General features: G+C 37.8%; 1 protein-coding gene across 4 annotated transcripts in view; it reads right to left on the minus strand.

Moving 5' to 3' along the window:
- ATP10B (ATPase phospholipid transporting 10B (putative)) overlaps nucleotides 1–13,123 on the minus strand; it is a 311,023-nt gene that overhangs the window by 116,866 nt on the left and 181,034 nt on the right. The window contains exon 2 of one of the 4 annotated variants that reach the window (XM_055325827.1): nucleotides 1,756–1,872. The exons of the other annotated variants lie outside the window; for them this stretch is intronic. The gene's annotated coding sequence lies outside the window, so the exon portion shown is untranslated. The remainder of the gene's footprint in view (nucleotides 1–1,755; nucleotides 1,873–13,123) is intronic. 4 annotated transcript variants of the gene reach the window in all.

The following is a 13,123-nucleotide window of genomic DNA, read 5'->3' on the forward strand; positions in this document are numbered from 1 at the left end:
TTGATATCTTCTATTTGGGTATCCTCCTTCAAATTTGAGGTCAAGAGAGTGACCCCTAAATTCTGTCCCTTAGATGCTGCCCTGAGTTAAGGCTGATGATAGTGAGATATTAGAGAATTCATGTGTGCTCCTGGTATAGTCTGTAGATGGAACACATATGCTATGTGAGCCACCATTTTTTCTTTTTGAGTTTTTATTTTAGTTTCATTTACTTAACACACAGTGTTATAATAGTTTCAGATATACAATATAGTAATTCAAGACTTCTATATATCACCCTGTGTTCATCACAAGTGCACTCCTTCATCCCCATCACCTATTATACCCATTCCCTTTCCCCTGATCCCCTCTGGTAACCATCAGTTTGATCTCTATAGTTAAGAGCCTGTTCTTTGGTTTTCCTCTCTCTATTTTTTACTTTTTGCTTGTTTGTTTCATTTCTTAAATTCCACATATGTGTGAAATCATATAATAGTTGTCTTTCTTTGACTTAATTTGCTAATATGCTCTCTAGCTCCACCCATGTTGTTGCAAATGTGAGCCACTACTTTTAAGTGTAGCAGATATGGTTGAAATGGATATATTGCAGATTTGTTTAGAGGCATTACTGATTTCATGGTAAGCTTTTGCTATTATATATTTTCTCAATCTGTGATACTAAAGGTATACCAACTCTTAGGTGTAGGTTATGAAATTCTTTGATGACAAAAGTCTTTGGAAGGTTGGAAACGCTAGCATAGCAGAGTGAGCATGGAACTGAATAGAGGGTATTTAGCTTAATGCAAAGAAAAAGTTCCATAACTCACAGTTCCCACCCCAACAAGATGGTTGGAGAGACAAGGTAACAGAGGAAAGGTAACAGATAGGCTATCAGTAGGGAATTGTATAAACACAGACAGTAAGCTCTGAAAGTTGTCAAAGATAGAAGAAAATCTGAGTCCCTGAGTAGGACAAGGCAAGCTTCCTGGAGAAGCAGAAGTGGTCAATTAGTGAATAAGAAAGCCTACGTATCTGGAAGCAGGAATGAATTCAGAACGTGTAAGAATAGGCAAATGAGGAGCTCTGTCTCTTGTTCCAACCTCTCAGACCTACTGAGTTAGAAACTATGGGGATGGAGTAGGAAATTTGTACCCTTAGCTCCCAGATCATTGTAAACTGAGGACTGCCAAAGAATAAACCTGAAGAGATTCTAGCTTATGCACTTACATACCTGTTTTTTTTTATAAATTAATTTTTATTGGTGTTCAATTTACCAACATACAGAATAACACCCAGTGCTCATCCCGTCAAGTGTCCCCCTCCGTGCCCGTCATACCTGTTTTTTATTGAAAACTACCTTTACTCATTTTCTTTCCTCTATTCCAACCCTGATTTCCCAAGTATCTTCTTAATAAAGGCAAAAGATCTTGGGAAATCAAAAGACAATGTAGGCAATCTTTTCTTTGTAAGAGGCAGGTAAAATGAGATGCATAATTTCATTTTTTATATCCCTCCAGGCAGAAATGTGATTTCACTTAAAAGTTATTTTATACATTCTTTTGGTTTATTTTACTGACAAAATAATTAAGTTGGGTCTAATTAAAAGTGAACAAATTGCTTGCACAAACTGAATAAATCAGTGCTGAGCTGAAGGATGAAGAAAGTTGTTTGAAGTCTGCAGGGCTGAAAGCAATTAAAAGACAATAGGACAAACTGACTGGCTCAGTTCACCTCCCTCCAAACATATGCATGATTCTGTGAGTTACATGCTAATACCTCCAGGAAAGACAGGTGAAGCAGGCAGCGAGCTCGCAGGACTTGGGAAATTTGGAAGTTTTCTCAAAGCCAAAAGGACTAGATACCTGGCTTAGTGCCCAGCAAATAGGACCAGATCTGTAAAATGGAAAGAGAAAAACTGATATTTTAGCAAGTACCTCCAGTTTCTTTAGGGAGGAAATAAACGCTGATTAGCAGTTGGGATGAAAGGCTGGGGAACACAAAAGTGGAAGAAGGAAAGGGAGAAGGAAAGGAGGAGAGAATTAGTTGGCAAGTGTATAAGAAATAGAGATTAAGAAAGTTGCTGCTTGTGTTGTCAGAAAAAGGGTAGAGGGACTTTTTAAAATTTTTTGAGGTATAATTACCACATAACACTACAATAGTTTCAGGTGTCCAGCATAATGATTCAATAATTGTATATATTGCAAAATGATCACCACCGTAAGTCTGGTCAACATCCATCACCATACATAGTTATAAATTTTTCTTGTAACAAGAATATTCAAAATCTACTTTCTTAGCAACTTTCAAATATGCAATACAGTATTATTAACTATAGTCTTATGTTGTATGTTACATCCCCAGAACTTATTTATTTTATAATTGGAAGTTTGTACTTTCTGACCTCCTTCATCCATTTCACCCATACCAGGCACCCTCACCTCAGACAGCCAGCAATCTGTTCTCTATGTCATTTTTTTAAAGATTTTATTTTTGTTTATTTATTTGACAGAGTGCACATGAGAGAGAGCACAAGTAAGGGAGAGTGACAGAAGGAGAGAGAAAAGCAGACTCTCAGTGGAGCAGGGAGCTCAATGTGGGGCTTGATCTCAGGACCCCGGGATCATGACCTAAGCTGAAGGCAGACACTTAACTGACTCAGCCACCCAGGCATCCCTGTTCACTATTTCTTTGAGCTCATTTTTTTTTAGACTCCACATAAGTGAAATTACTTAATATTTATTTCACTAAGTATAAGGCCTTTAAGAGCCATCAGTGTTATTGCAAATTGCAAGATTTCTTTCTTTTTTATGACTAAATATTATTCCATTATATATATGGGACTTTTTTTAAAGATCAAATATTCACTAAAAATATGTATGATATTGAAATATGATATAATGTGTTTTCATGTTCTTTAAAATTGTTCAGAAATGATAACACTTGATTAGGGGTAGAGGTCTAGAAGTCAAGAAACAGTTGTTCCCATATTTGGTTGGCTCAATGCCAAGGGGAGAAGATAAAAGAAGAGGCACAAGAAAGAGTAGAGAATGAGAAACTTAGCAAATTCCGGAAATCAGAACCAGAGATGACAAAGAGAAACATAAGTCCCAAAGAATTTGCAGAAGTTGGGGGGTAAGTGGTACCATAGGGTTTTTTATAGGATATGGGATAGGGATTCAAGTTCATCTAATTTGGATTTTAAAGGGTAGGGTAAGCCAAGCCAAGCTGACACCTGGCTTATACATCCTGCTGACCAGATGTGTGACCAGGGGGCAAGTCGGTTTCTCTCTCTGGACCTTAGTCCTTCCACTATGAATGAGGGAATCAGAGTGGGTAATCACTCAGGCCCATGTGTGTCTCTAACACTTTTGCTTCAGATTTAATTCCCACCCTGACTTTTCAGAAGTCAAGGAGATAAGTGACTCTGATGAGGGATCTTGCCAGAGAGCAGATTATTTCCTCCCCACATGATAGCCTGTCCATAAAAGGTTAGATCTCACAGCACACAATTGCTAAGTGGCTGATCCTTTCTCTTTTCAGAACTGGAGTCTTTTTCATAAGTCTGTTTTTTTGAGTTATTCTCTCATACATGCTTTGGGTTGAACATTCTCATATTTCCAAAGAAATAACTAAACCCTCTCATCTTTATTATTTCTCCTCTTCTTACATTAATATAGCAATGACAATGTTCTCAAAAGGCCTCCACATGTTCCAAACTTTTATTCCCAATATAAGGAGGAGTTTTAAGATATATCCAATTGGTCTATTGCATCACCATCTGGATATCTATTAAGAATGTCAATCTCGGGGATCCCTGGGTGGCGCAGCGGTTTGGCGCCTGCCTTTGGCCCAGGGCGCGATCCTGGAGACCCGGGATCGAAACCCACATCAGGCTCCCGGTGCATGGAGCCTGCTTCTCCCTCTGCCTATGTCTCTGCCTCTCTCTCTCTCTCTCTCTCTCTCTCTCTGTGACTATCATAAATAAATAAAAAAAAAATTAAAAAAAAAAAAGAATGTCAATCTCAGTTTGCCTCCAAGAGACTCATTATCTTTACTCCTATATCAGCTGCTGTCCACAGTTCCTATCTCATGGAATGGTGGTACTACCCTTTCAGTTGCCTAAGTTTCTGATTCTTCTTCTGGATGTATCTAATACCTGATGTATCTAATCAATTACCAAGTCCTGTTGATTCTAACCTATAAACATACTGCCAGTTCTCTCCACTCTCCTCTGGGTTCATTGCCATCACATTAGTCTAACTTACTCTTGCCTCAATTACTTGGATGGTTTCATAGTTTTCCCCCTTGCTTCCATATTTTCTCCCCTCCAACCTGTTTTCCCAAAGTGAAATCAGAAAAATGTCATCAAATTGTGAATTCATTTGTCATTGCCTTGCTCAAAACCCTTTCTAGCTTTCAATTTTCAATCACATAGAATAAGGAACAAAACTTTAACATAATTTACAAGTCCGTCCTTCCCTGAACTAGATACAGCTTCTCTTGTTTTTCTCTTTTGTGCCCTAGTCATAGGAAATGATTTTATTTCCTTTTGTGCCTCTCTCACTGTGGGGACCAATACCAGCAACACTCCCTACCCTCCCCCAAAGGCTAGCTAATTTTCATTCTTTTTTATGACTTAGATGTTCCCTCCCCTGGAAAACCTTCCTTGGTCCTGAAGTATGATTGAAGGGTTACTCATGTGCTTCATAGTACTTTGTCCTTATCCCATTTTAGCTCTTAGTTCTATGCATTGAGCCTATGGACTTGTCTGGATGAAGATTTCTCCAGGGTAGTCACCCCTCTACCCTCCAGGTCTCTTGGAGCAGTCATTATTTTAACCCCCCAGTATCTCCTGAAAGCAGTTATTACTGACTCCCCCAGAACATTCTGGGAGCAGGCACCACTGACGACTCCCCCAGTGTATTCTGGGAGCAGTCACCACTCTTCCCCAGTGCCTGGGGGGTCCTGTCATCACTTTACCCCAGCACCTCTTGGGATCCAACAGCACTTTATACCTCCTTCCCTAGTATAATGATAGGCACCAAGAGGTACTTGATTTGATAAATAAAAAATGTATATTGCAATATTATTTTTAAAAATTTCAAAGAACTTCAACTCTGTTCTTATATTTTATCCTCCAAACAATCTATTGGGGTATTATGGTGGTTCTTTTTAGCCATAGATACGAAGTTCCTCAATATGCCCACTTAGAAGGATCTGTGGTTAAGGAACTTGAGACCTCATAGCAGAAGTTCCCCTCCTTATGACAAAGTTTTGAGAATGTAAAATATTTTGAATAAGACAATCAAGGTAGCATACTATATAATGTCAATATAAATGAAATTTATCATTTTAAATAACAACAGGGTATGGCACAGTTTCACTCAGAATCTGTTCCCTAGAACTTTTTAATGCTTGCCTTTCCTAATATTAGAAACTGGAAGGTCATTTTGTTTGTAGCTAATATCTGTTATAAAGCATAAAAACAAAATTGTTCTGATTTATGAAGTAGGGTTTTTGATTTCTGGCTTCTTAGATCTCAATGACTCTGACTGGATCTTTGACATAGATAGATAAATTACTGGGGAAGTGTTTCTGAAACTCTGTCCCCATGACATGGGATTACATGTCCTTAACTGCTTAGGATCATTTCTGACTAAAATACTTGTAAAAGGGTGCTCTTAGATCTCTTAGCAAAAGCTCTCCCTGTGGTTCTAAGATCATAATTCATATGCTTTCAATATTCTTTATCTTTCAATATTATCTCATATAAATTTTTACTTCCAATACACTGTTTTATTTATTAGGGAACTCTTTAGTTCCCTATTTCCTTAGAAATGCGATATTCACACACAGCAGAACTGATATTGTCTGGGTGAACTACAAGATTGCAGAATTAGGGATGCCTGGGTGGCTCAGTGGCTAAGCATCTGCCTTTGGCTCAGGGCCTGATCCTCGGGTCCCCAGATTGAGTCCCACATGGGGCTCCATGCAGGAAGCCTGCTTCTCCCTCTGCTTGTCTCTGCTTCTATCTCTGTGTTTCTCATCAATAAATAAGTGGGATCTTAAAAAAAAAAAAAGATTGCAGAATTAAATTTGTACTGAATTTTCAGGTTTGGTGAAATTGTGGCTTACAGGGTATGGCTATGAATAATTCTGAATTTTTCCATGTGTAAGAGATGAATCCGATGGCTCTTTTACTCTGGAATAATAAAATAAATGAAGAAAGGTTAGGTGATAATCAGTTGAATTGTCAGTTTCCTAATCCACAGTCTGGACAGTCTGGCTTTTGGTTTTTCTACCTCAGTGTGAGCCATTTGTGTTTGCTCCTATAATTTTAGATATCTGTTATTGCCCTGGATGATTCATTTAAAAATACATTTTTGATTTCATAATAATTAACAGAAAAGTTGCAAAGATAATACAGAGTTCTTTTACCTGACATTCTCCTAATCTCATAGAATCAGGATACATTTGCCAAGATAAGAAATTAACATCTATACAATATAATTAACTAAACTACAGACTTTATTTGTATTTCATCTGGGCATTTAAAAAATGTCTTAAATTACAAAGCATTTTAAATTAGAGAATAGTACAGATCCTGACCCCAGCGCTCCAATGATACTTGGTCATTGGCACCAAGAAACTCAATTGGTCAAAGGTTGGTTTATGGTTTGTTTCTTTGTTTTAAAATCCTTTATCCCTACTTGAAACAATATTAAATGATTTTCTGGTGTGATCCACACTACTTCTGGTTCTCCCACTATGAGTAGGACCCTTGAGCTGGTACAGGTGCTTAGGAATCTGACTTTTTGGGGCAGGAAGTCTGGACTCTCCATGATAACCAATCATAATCTTTTTGCCTCATTTGAGATTCTGAAAAGGCTCCCTGGTTGTTATAAGACTCATTAAACTGCGAGCAAGAATATTTCTGGGCAGAGACTTTGCATTGGCAGGTGACAACAACCCATATTCTTTTTTGTTTATTGCAATATGCACTTTTTATCTTCAGGATAGGGGCAAACAGATCCACAGATAGCTTTCTGAAGAACAATACCGTAATTGTTAATCTGCTTCCTATAGTAAAGAAGTTACTAATTTTGGATGTGTGGAAGGAGATCTGTAAGATTGTGAAGGAGAACATGGTGTCATCTCCTATGACAAAACCACAAACCTGTAAACCCAGAGGCAGGAGAAGAGAGAAAAGACACACACACACACACACACACACACAAACACACAGAGAAAAAAGTATAGAAACAGGTGTCACCACTTGAATACTCCCATGGAGATGTGAGAAGCAGCACAGTGATAAATCAATCTGCCACCACAAGCTGGAAGAAGAATGACAGAGTAATGGGTCTGGTTGGACTATTTGATGGGAGTTGGGAGCTGTCCATGCCTTTAGGAAATCTTTCCCTTCTGAAGACTTAGTCCCTGGGGCTCAGTTCTCTCTTCATTAAACCTCAATCGTTGGTGAGAGATCCTGGATGCTTAGGAAAACCACTGGGCCTTGCTTTTTATGTTCCTGTCTGATTGATTGTGGTTGAGGCTGCTGAGGCAGACCCACTGACATTTTCTGGTACCCAGGGGGTTTGGCAACCATTAGACATTTTTAGGGTGTTGCAGGCTTTTTAAAATTTGATTTATAAGATAAAATTAGCATTCTTTCTAGGATACTTTGCCTTATTTTGATATAGGAAATTGAGAAAAAAGCAAATTAACAAATGTAGGTAACTACACTCACCTTCTCTCCCACTCCCGGATCACTTCATTCTGTCCTTTTATGAAAATGCCAAGGAGATAACACTCCATCTGGGAAGTGGATAATTTATTTCCAATTTTCTCAATCTTTTTAAAGTCATGCATGTGGGGATTTGGTGATGTTTTATATCTCCAATATAATGGTCTCTGTCACAAACACTTCATATTATCTAGGCTATAAATATTGCCTCGGCAACTTTTTTTTTCCTTTGGATCATTAGAAAGACAAATGGCTTTGTTGCTCAACAATGTGGCGGGGGTGGGGACTATCAAATACAGCATCATGTGGAATAGACTCAGATGGTGGTGTGCATGTATGGATTTTGGAGTCTGAAACACCACAGGATCCTGAAGAGAAGAGAGGTAAAAGGCAAGTTTGAATTAAATCTATTCTTCCCTTCTGCTGTGTCCCTGTGGCACTGAAACTTGTCCTACATAGTGCTGGAAGAGCTGCCTGAACAGGGGAAAATCCATCCTATGATTTGATTTATCTGTACAATGCCAACAAACCAAGGTTCCTGAATTATCTCATGGATTAAAGACCCCTTGGAGACAGGTTCAGACAGTGTGTATTGGCACCCAAATAGCAAATAGACAGATGATACACACCAGAGAGCTGGGCAACAGACTTGTGTACATATGGGGACTTGATACGTGACAGATGTGGCCTTACAAATCAGTGTGGACAGACTACTCAGTCAATAGTGTTCAGATCGTTAACTCCTATAACAACAACAACAACAACAACAACAACAACAACAAATTTCTACTTTACACTGCATATGAAAAGTAAATTCCAGGTGCAATAAAAAATATAGAAGAAAATCCTTATGACCTTGTGTCAGGGAGGGAACTCTTAAGGCAAAGGCATCAATAATTAAAGATTAATAGATTTGACTGCATTAAATTTTCTGTGCCCTAAAGACTGTGGAAAGGCAAGTCAAAGATCGGCAAGAATTGTTTGTAACATTATTATGTTTACAAAAAGGAAAGGATAACTCAGAAGAAAAATAAGAAATGATAGGAACAGGATTTTATCAGAAGAGGAAACCCAAATGTCTCCAAATCACATGAAATTATTTCCAGTTTTTTAGTAATAGGGAAATGCAAATTAAAACAACAACAAAGTGATACCTTGCTGTATCAACAAATTGGCAAAAAATTCTAATTACATTGAGATTTGGCAAAGATGAAATGCAATGGGCACTTTCTTATACAAATTGTTACAACTACTTTGGGAAGCAATTTAGCATTATCAAGCCAGGCTGAAAGTGCACATGTCCCTAGACTCAGAATTTTTGCTTCTGGGTAGATACCCTGAAAAAACTTACACCTGTATATTCAGAAATTCAGGGCATATATTTTGCAATGTGCAATGCATCATTATTTAGTAAAAGTTAAAAACTGGAAACAACTCAAACACAACATCAAACATAAGAGGAAAAAAATAAAATATAGCATGTTTATAAAAGGAAATATTACATGGTACTTAAAACTGAACTATATTATCATCATGGATAAATAGCAAAATAATAGTTAATACTTCTCTATAGGTTTAATTATTTTACTGTAGGTACTACTGTAAGTACTTTGCGTATAAATATGAATTCATTTAATTCTCTTAACATTCCTCTGACAGGGTTTCTATTTTTATCCCCATTTTATAGATGAGCAAACTAAGATACAGAAAAACATGAGTAATTGCCCTCAACAATCATAGCTATCAATGACAGAATTGGGCTGTAAACCAGCCAGTCTAACCCCAGAATTGGTGATTTTAACACTATATCTGCCTTATAAAATAAACTCAGAATGCTAAGCAACAAAAATATCATGTTGAGCAAAAAATTCAATTTTGAAGATGAGTCATTTAGTATGATTCTCTATTATTTAGGGTGAAATTAAACTACATTTAACAACAAAAAGTGCCTCGAACAAGATATTTATATTTGTATTCATATTTACAACATAAAATTTATCTTGAGGTAAGTAGTCCAGGGCTGATTCAGAGGCTCTGAGGTCATGAGGGACCCAGGAATTTTCTGCCCTGCCACCCTTAGCACTGGTTTCTGATCTTAAGGTGATGTCATGAACCAAAGAGAGGTATTAGAGCTTCATCCACCATGGTAGTGTCCTAAGTAAGAAGGAAAAAGGAGGACAAGCAAAGGTATATCTGTCAGCTGAGTCACATCCCAGAAGCCCTGCCCAATGACCTTTGTTTCATCTCACTGGCTGTCCCTATAGCTGAAAGAGGAGGTGGTAAATGTAAGCCTTTAGTAGGGTACATTGCTGCTCAGAATACACTACTTGCTCTATAAAGAAGAAAAGTAAATACTGAGTGGGTCCACTAATAAATAAATATTGAGCAGGAAACAAAGAGTTTCTATCATAAATATCATGTACATAAGACTTGAAAGAATACTATACATTGTTTGTGGATTTATATACACACTACAGTAGAAAAACATATGATAAAAACTAATATCACATTTAGGACAATAATTATGTTTGGAGAAGGAGGAAGAAGAAGCATGAGAGAGGGATCCACAATAAACTTTCAAAAACTCTAAAGCAAAAATGAGACAATGTTAAAATTTGATAAATTGGATGGAGGGTAAGACCTGGTGTGTCTTTGAGAGCAGGTATGTGTGTTTTCTAGTTCTCTTCTTTTGTGTAGTTCATTTGCTCTTTTTTCTCTTGTTAATGAACAAAACTTTGAAGATCTAATCTGTTTTATTAAGCAATTCATGAATTGGGCAGCATCCCATCTAGCAAGTTGTGGGGAGCTCCGAGGAGCTGTATAAAATGGAAAGTTTTATAGGAAGGAGGGTGGGCAAGAAAGTTACTAGCAAAAGAAAAAAAAAAGTATTGTTCCAGACCAGCCCATCTTCCTTTACGGGGAAGAGCAGGGTCTTATTAGGTGTATTACCACATTTTCCTTTGGGGGATGGAGAGATCCCATATGGCAGATTACCTCAATGATGCTGATCAGAGAATTCCTCACATACTAATTGAGACTACCTTTCTGGAGGAGGTTGAAGCTGAAACTGGAATTGGTATTAAGCCTTGGTTTGCTGACATGACCTAAGTGACACCACTTGGGCCATTGGTTTGCTCTTCAATACTTTCTTCTTGAACAAAAGGGTCTAGATCCTCAGAGCTTCATCCCCTTTTGAAAACTCAAGCCCTTACTGGACTTGGGATAGTTTGTTCCAACGTGTAGCATTTTTAAGTGCCTGCTTTAACAGAAGTAAATTGGTTGAGAGCTTATCAAATGTGAAGCAGTGTAACCCCTCTCAAGGCACTGGCTACTTATCTTATGACTTCTCTGAATATATCTGAACTGCAACTCCTAACCTAATTGTGTTCTGCTGGCAAATCTAGTTGACATAATATAAGTCCTTATTTCCATAGGACAGATGTTATGAATTATTATTACCCTATGAAAACTTTGTATACCATAAAAATCAACACCATGAAAATAGATGAGGAGGAAAATAACCCCCAAATATGTGTTTTGACAAACATTATTAAGAAGCACAAATCAAATAGTGAATATAAAGGCTACATTGTATTTTCTTTCTTTTCTTTAAAAAGACTTGACAAAAATTTGAGTGCAATGGAGTTTGAAATAAAAATGCTGGCTTCCTTTTCTGGCCAATATCACTCTAACAAGCTTCTTAAGCATTCTTCTTTGCTTCAGGGTCCTTTGAATTGAATTCAAATTAAAGTCAACCCTCCTAAACTTTTCTTATGAGTCACTATGCCTGAAAACCTTTGCAGTGGGGCTTTGACCAGGAAATCTTGATCCTTGTTTTGTGATGTAATATATTGTGCAATTGCTAGCATCTTACTTCAATAGTTTCAACTCCCAAACTCTCTGGGGATTCTTGCCTTGCTTCTTTTCTGCATTTGCAGCTTTTCCTTGATAGCTTCCTCTTCCTGAAGAGCTCAAACTATCCTTTACTCATGCTGAAAACTTTTTTGATGTTTCACTGCATCTGCTGTCAGCTTTTCAAAGAGAGATGTTGCCTTGGTCCAAATTGTAGCTTTGATAAAGAAGCATATGATTTGCATGTCTGCTCATAAAGTCATGCAATCAAAAATGATTCCATCTCATGACTCAGCCCATTGCCTTTTCTTATTGTTGTCGGTGTCAATTCATGCAAATGGTAACTGGCATGAGTGTCTACGTTGGCTGTAGTGAGTAGGCGAGTTTTAATACAAGTTGTGGCTGCCAAGAAGTGAGTGTGTATGTGTGTGTGCTGTTACTTATGATACAAACAGTGTAAGTAGAAAATTGCCACTTGGGGTTTCATGAGTTAGGGACAATACGCACACATTGTTCTTTTTGAATCACAGGTCAGGATGCATCAGACCACCTAGGGCTTCATGAACAGTGGTGTTCTGTCCTTATGGAATATGTAAGGGTGGAAATCTTTTCTTCCCTTTTAGGTTCTTTGGCTAACCTAAAAATAAATTGACATAAGATAGATTAATAGAAGAAAAACTTCATATGTGTGGGAGCCCAAAAAATATGAGTCTCTCTGTCAGGTAATGAGACTTATATACCACTCTGAGCTAAGGAGAAGGGCTAGGGATCTGAGACTTCAAAGAGAAGAAAGATAATTCACAGGAAGGTGTGAAGAGCAAATGTTTGGTAAACAAATGTTTGCCATGCTATGCAGGGGAGGTAAAAAGCTCTTCCTGAGTCGGCTGGGCCCTATCCTCATTTTGAAATAATCCATGTGCCAAAGTGGCACATTCTGGCATGGGATAGTCTGTTCTTTCTTAAATATTAACACTTCTTGAACAATGAACATTCATAGGTAACTATAGTGATTCTGACCTGATTTATAATGTTTATAATGTTGATTTTATGGGGAAAATAATGTTTCAAGATATAAAGTGGGTTCTGCTAGATCTTCAACACTATCATCCCTGGGTTTAAGCCCACCATTTTGACTTCCCCAAGGCCAAAGTTCATTGCTGTGAGTATCATTGCATGAAGGAATGAACATGGAATGCACAGTTCTGAACAGGCTACTTAAGTACAACTCATGATAGGCAAAGAAGTTTCTAGAAATTGAACTTAAAAACCCTATCCACTTAGGCTAATCATTATTTATCTGTGGAACCACCAATGAGAGGTAAAGGTGAGAGCCAGATGAGAAAGGCTAAGAAGCTGGAGTTGTGTCTTGGTCAGCTATTATGGGCCACTCATTCAAGCTGATGAGTGCGTTCATAGGCCAGTCTTGCAGAGAAAACACAAAGAACAGCTAAGAGACCAGGTAGATGGTTACAACAGCTCCTGATGATTTGTCATTCTCTGGTTCTAATGCCTTGTGAGGCTAGCTGCTCTCTTTGCCTTTGGATT

This window comes from Nyctereutes procyonoides, unplaced genomic scaffold (assembly GCF_905146905.1).
Source record: "Nyctereutes procyonoides isolate TBG_1078 unplaced genomic scaffold, NYPRO_anot_genome, whole genome shotgun sequence".
Lineage (NCBI taxonomy): Eukaryota > Metazoa > Chordata > Mammalia > Carnivora > Canidae > Nyctereutes > Nyctereutes procyonoides.